This window comes from Bos mutus, chromosome 17 (genome assembly GCF_027580195.1).
Source record: "Bos mutus isolate GX-2022 chromosome 17, NWIPB_WYAK_1.1, whole genome shotgun sequence".
Classification (NCBI taxonomy): Eukaryota; Metazoa; Chordata; class Mammalia; order Artiodactyla; family Bovidae; genus Bos; species Bos mutus.
In genome coordinates this window covers 23699885-23706843 of record NC_091633.1, presented here as the reverse complement: position 1 = coordinate 23706843, position 6959 = coordinate 23699885, and positions in this window count along the sequence as shown.

Below are 6959 nucleotides of genomic sequence, written 5' to 3'. Positions count from 1 at the left end.
GGAAAGGCTTCCTGGAGGTCAGGCCACCTGAGGGGACAGGACAGTTACAGTTCCTGCCCTTATCTGGGGACAGAAGAGAAGACAGAATCACCCTCATTCTAGAAATTGTCGTTTCTCTCCCTCTGCTCATCTTAACAGAGAGGATATAGTCAAATTAGTGCAAGTGCAAGTTCAATGTATATTTAGTGCAAATCGACTTTTTTTCCCTTCTTTTTCTCTTTTTAAATTGAAGTGTAGTTGATTTACAATGCTGTGTTAATTACAGCTGAGTGATTACAGCAGAGTGATTCAGGGATAAATATATGTACATTTAAAAATATTCTTTTCCATTATGGTCTCTCATAGGATATTAAATATAGTTCTCTGTGCTATACAGTAGGAACCTTGTTGTTTATTCATTCTACATATAAAAGCTCACAACTTGCTAACCCATCCTCCCACTCCATCCCTCCCCCAACTCTTAACTTTCTGTTAACATTTTGTTTAAAGAAAACCATGAAGACAATCATTCATATAGAAAGTAAGAATGAATGAACTGTGAATGAGGAAGAAACCAGTATACTGAACAGGTCACTGGGAAGGAAGGAGAGGGCCCCCGTACAGACCCAAGTCAGTCCCAGCTGTGGGCTCCCTTGTAAACACATGAATCGTTCTTGTAGGCCATCATGAGTGGAAAATTCTGTTCCTTGTGGCCAAACATGTTCTTACCATGTACATAGCTTGAATACTTATAATAATATGACACCAAAGTATTAAGAAAGATACACATAGGCAAAGAATCAGAAAGGAAATAATCTAAAAATATTCCAAGTGATGGGACCATAGGCAATTGTTTTCACTCTTTCCTTCAAATTCTTCCTAGTGACATATATTTCTTTTATAATCCCCCTAAAAAGAAAATAGATGTTATTTAAGGTCATGTTGCTTGTCAACCTACAAAACTAGCCAGCTCTTTGGAAAAGCAGCCTTTCCACAGAGAGTATTTATACTTTATTATTATTTTTTTTCTTAGTTCCCTGACCAAGGATTGAACCTGTGTCCCTGCAGTGGGAACATGGAGTCTTAAGCACTGAACCATCAAGGTAGTCTCCACAGAGGGTTATTTAGACTAGGATGGCCCCAGTGTCTTGTCCTCAGAAGCCACCTCTCCAGGGATAGCTACAGCTGACAGAGCTAGGATTCAAAGGGCTATTTCACCAGTGAGGAGAAGGAAGCCGTGCCACTTGCCTGAAATTTCTAGAAGCATTTCAGACAGGCTGAATGCTGCCTGTTCATTTGAAATGGTTAACAATGTGGCAGAATTTTTCCCCTCCTTTGGTTTTCCAAATGCATGCACTCGAATTTGGTTACTTGTTTTCAAAGTCTCCAATGTTTCCCTTCTTACTCGTGAGAGAGATGGAGAAACTCAGCCCAAAGCATTGTGTTGGAGGAATCCAGTGTGCCGTAGCCCATGCAGGATGAGGACTCCAGCCAGGTGTGAACAGAAGTGGAAAAGGAGTTCATTACCACAAGTGCTGGGATCATTCTCCCCTCCAGAAGGGCCCTGAGCCATGCAACCAGATTAGAAAACAAATTTCTCCTTTGAATGCTTGAAGGGGAAAAAAGAAAGAAAAAAAAAAAAGGAGGAAAGAACCATATTCACTTTCTTAAACACAGGGTCATTTTGCTCCTGTGATTGTATTGTCTTGACCCTTCTGTCCAGGAGTGTTGGGTGTTTGGGGCCTGTGTGGAGACACCAGCTGGTCCAGCAATTTTATCTTATCTTATATTTTTGGGCCCAGCATTTTAATTTTGTTTATTTTTGGGGCTGCACGACGTGGCACATGGTTACCCAACCAGGAATCGAACCCATGCCCACTGCACTGGAAGCTAGGAGTCTTAACCCCTGGACCACCAGGGAAATCAGGTCCATCATTTTTACTTTTTCAGTTCAGTTCAGTTGCCCAGTTGTGTCTGACTCTTTGAGACACCACGAATCGCAGCACGCCAGGCCTCCCTGTCTATCACCAACTCCCGGAGTTCACCCAAACTCATGTGCATCAAGTCAGTGATGCCATCCAGCCATCTCATCCTCTGTTGTTTTACTTTTTACTTTATTTTAATTTTTTTTAAGTTTATTTATTTATTTATTTTTGGCTGTGCTGGGTCTTCCCTGCTGAGTGCGGGCTTTTCCCTAATTGTGGCTAGTGAAGGCCACTATCTAGTTCTGGTGTGCGGGCTTCTCACTGCAGTGGCTTCTCTTATTGTGGAGCACAGGCTCTATGGCACGCGGGCTTGTTTGCCCCATGGGCATGTGATATCTTCCTGGATGAGGGATCAAACCGGTGAGCCTACATTGGCTGGTGGAGTCTTAAGCACCGGACCACCAGGAAAGTCCAGGTGCATCATTTTTAAACCATGATTGTGACCCATTGAAAGATCCTACCGTTGACTTAGTGTGCGCCCACCAGCATCATAAACATGAAATTTGTTGTTGTTTAGTTGCTAAGTCATGTCTTGACTCTTTGACCCCATGGGCTGTGGCCCACCAGGCTCCTCTGTCCATGGGATTTCCCAGACGAGAATACTGGAGGGGGTTGCCATTTCCTTCTCCAGGAGATTGTTTCAACTCACTGATCAAACCTGTGTCTCCAGCATTGGCAGGTGGATTCTTTACTTCAGAGCCACCAGGGATGCCATGAAAGAGAACCAAATAAAATAACAAATACCAGAGAACTGCTTCTGAACCCCCTCCCCTGGCTGTGTGTGTGGTCTGACCCCATCTGGGGAGTCTGCAGTGGGAACTATTCCCCAGAGCTTCTAACAACCCACACTGAGCAGATAAACAGACATTAGGGGAGGTGCCACCAATGGAGAAAGCAGGTTCCCTGACAGATCCCCCCTCCCCCACTGCACACATGTGAGCACCGTGGGGGTGTTAAGTAAACTCTGGGTGGCTGGATGGAAAACCACACTACAGGCTGCCAGTCCAGCAGCCCACAAATCCAGGGATAGAAGAGAACAGCTTTCCCAGTAATTAGACTGGAATTCCTCAGGATGTGCTCATGGGCTGGCTTTGGGTCATGACCATTTTGGCTGGGGTTGAGGGTCATGTTGAAATGAAGTAGGAGTCTATGGTCCTTCCCCCGCAACTCCCTGCCATGCCCTCAGCCTTTTTGTTTGTGGGAAAACTTTAACCAAAGAATAAGTTTAATCAGAGAAATGACAACATGCACAAACAAAGAAAAACAGTCAAAGGAGACCAAATAATAATAGTTTAGTCATTAAGCAAAGTCAAGAACTTTAGTTCCTTCTCAGGAGCTATATAGATAATATTCTGAGCCATGCCCTGTGAGCTGTCTTATAGATACTGAAACCCCACCGGGTGGCCTCAAGGAAATGCAAACAGACCATGGAACTGAAGAGTAACTGTACTTAAAACAACCAAGATGACGTTGGTCAGACCACCAGTGACCAATTTCAAGATGACTCTCAGAGCTGACTGTGCTGTTTCTGCACGTAGCCCCCTTCCTCCATCTATAAAAGCTCTTGCCCCCTGATTATAGGGGGTGGGAGGGGGGAGAGTTGGCCTTTGGACAGAGATCTGCCCTCCCCCTGCCATGCTTGCCAGCATCCAAAATAAAGCAAGCTTTCCCTTCCACAACCTGGCCTCTTTCATAGCTTTTGAGTGATGAGCAGCTGGACCTGGGATTGGTAACAGTATCAATACCTGGAAGTGATGGCAGCCTTAGCCTCCCAGCCCTCGTGGACTGACCATGGTTGGGGGCTGAGGGTGAGACAGTGGGGCAGGTTCTTAAAGAGAAATGGTGGGCAGCTGAAACCATCAGGTGTTCAGTGCAGCTCCAAGGTCAAGGACTCCGTCAGCAGCCCACACTACCTCCCCTTCTAGGTTGAGAAGCAGATACTTCCTCAAAAGTGTGCTGGGTGTCTTCCCTGGTGGCTTAGAGGCTAAGACTCCATGCTTCCAATGCAGGAGCCCTGGGTTCGAGCCCTGGTGAGGCAAGTAGATACCATATGCTGCAACTATGAGTTTGCATGCCGCAACTGAAGATCTGAGGTGCCTCAACTAAGAGCCAGTGCAGCCAAATAAATAAATATTAAAAAAAATAAAAGACGTGTGCTGGGGACAGTGGTTAGGACCCTTGGCATCTATAAGATTAGCTTCTGCTGAGAGTGGCTTCTTTCTGCCACTGTCCCTTTAATTATGCAGATATGAAGGGGTGGATCATGTACACATGAACAGACAAGAATAAATAGATTTTGCATGATGACTGTGAAAACGTTCTCGCCATGGTGCGGGTTTGGAAGCTGCCTTTATCCGGAACCACAGCTGCAGGGCAGCCGAAGAATCTTGTAATCAGATAACAAGGAGAAGTGATTTTTAACTCCCTCTTCCTTCTCGTCTTTTCTTCCCCTAACCAAGCCTCATCTTCCTTTATTAGAAAATAAGGATACACATACTCATACAGAGGGAAGGAGAAGAATAAAAAGAAGGCAAGCAGAGGAGGCAACGTGGGGGACAAGGAGAGCTTCAGGCAAGACTCTGGCCAAGACCACTTGAGGTTTGGACGCCATCTTGGCCCTTGACTCGCTGTAAAATTGGGGGGCAGGTTCCTTTATATCTCTGAACCTCAGTTGTCCCTTCTGTAAAATGGGGGTGACCGTAAGTCTGATCTCATAAACTTGCCATGAGGATTAATTGACTTGGAAAGAGGCAGTCCCTGATGGCCACTGAACAATGGAAACCACGAGATGGAGGAAGAAGGGACAGAGAAGAAGACAGAGGGAGAGGACCCTGGGGCAGGGAGGCAGCTCTAGTGGGGGACCCAGGTGTTTCTCTCCTGGGCTCACCCAGGGATGCGCACTTCAGCAGAAAAACATTTCAGCATTTCAGTCCCACAATCCAAGGAACAAGAAATCCAACTTTTGTTAAGTCCACGTATTTCTATTGGAAGGGACCATTAAGATCCCCATCTTTTCCCCTGGCATTTTGTCCACATTCCAAAGAGCCAGGAATAGCCAGGATAAGGCAGTATCGTGGGGCAACTCAGAGGGTAAATTCTGCCCAGGACCAAAACAGGGATCTGCTGCTCATTGCCGGTGTGACCTTGGCAAGTTACTGGCCTTCTCTGTCTTTGTCTCCTGGTTATGCAGTGGAGATAAGAAGATCTATCTCATTGCTATTGTGAGGATTAAAGGAGTTTGCATGGGGCCATGAAGGCACAAGTCCAGGAAGTACCATTGATGGAGTACACTGAGAAAAGCAGAGACACCCTTGGGATCCCCTGGTGGCTCAGAGATAAAGAATCTGCCTGCCAGAGTGGGAGGCGTGGATTTGACTCCTGGTCCAGGAGAATCCCACATACTTTAGAGCTACTGAGCCCACATGCCACAGCCCAGGAGTAGCAACTAAACTGAAGCCCACTCACCCTGGAGTCCGTGTTCCACACAAGGAGAAGCCACCCCAGGGAGAAACCCACACACCGCAACTAGTGAGTAGCCTCTGTTTGCACCAACTAGAGAAAAGCCCAAGCAGCAACGAAGACCCAGAACAGCCAAAAATAAATAAATAAGATTATATATTTAAAGAGGCAGAAACAGCTTCCTCCTTGTGGGGAGAACATGGCTCCCTTTCCTCCCCATCCAAGGTGCAGGAATCAGGGACTGGCTTTGCCAGAAGCCAGCTCCGATCACTCCACCACACCCACGTGAGTCTCTACAAGGCTCTGCAGGGAAAACAGCCCCCGTTTCCACATATATGAGTGGAATTATGATCATCTCAGGACATCCAAACTTTCCCCTCCACAGAGCTCTTCCCCACTGGGTGTCCCTGAACCTCAGATTCTCGGCAGGAAAGTCACGTATTAAGGTTAAATGCATCATCCGAAAAGAGTGATGTTAGTCTGTGTTTCACTTGGGAGAGAATAGAGAAACTATGAAAATGAGAAAGAGTCAGTGAACAGCAGAAAGCCCAGTGATGCCCTAGACCATCTGGGGTGTCCAGTGCCTAGAACGTGCCCCAGAGGTCATGGCTCAGTGGGTCCAGGGTGAGGCCAGACACGAACACTTTTGAAAGCTGTCTAGGTCATTCTGATGGGCAGTCAAGGTGCGACACTTGACCTCGAGCTACAGGATAAGACCCATCCTTGTTCAAGGAGGAGGCAGGGATAAGGGCAGGGCAGGTGGGTGCGATAGGGCCTGGGATTCTGGGTGCCGAGAACTCACCAGGGAAAGGAAGCTGGTTGAAGTTGCCAGGGTGGTCTCAGAGCCATTAAATTCCTGCAGTGTGGAGGATGAGGTGGTACGGGGGATTGTGTTATCTATCAGAGGTCCACTTTTCCTCTGAAAAATGTAACATGCTGGGGTTGGGGTGAGAGGAAGTGGGAGACTGGGATGGACACAGACACACTATTAATACTATGTGAAAAATAGATAGCTAATGAGAACCCACTGCATAGCACAGGGAACTCTACTCAGTGCGATGCGGTAACCTGAATAAGTTCTTGTTCAGTCTTTAGATCATGCCCCCTTTCTGCGATCCCCTGGACTACAGATCCTTCACTATCTCCCAGAATTTGCTCAAACTCATGTCAGTGATGCCATCCAGCCATCTTCATCCTCTGTCACCCTCTTCTCTTCTCCTCTCACCCTCAATATTTCCCAGTGTCTGAGGCTTTTCCAATGAGTTGGCTCTTTGCATCAGGTGGCCAAAGTACTGGAGCTTCAGCTTCAGCAACAGCCCTTCCAATGAATATTCAGGGTTGATTTTCTTTAGGATTGACTGCTTTGATCTCCTTGCTGTCCAAGGGACTCTCAAGAGTCTTCTCCAGCACCACAGTTTGAAAGTATCAATTCTTCGGCACTCAGCCTTCTTTATGGTCCAACTCTCACATCCATACATGACTACTGGAAAAACAAACAAAAAATTTTTTGTTGAAGTATAGTTGACTTACAATGTT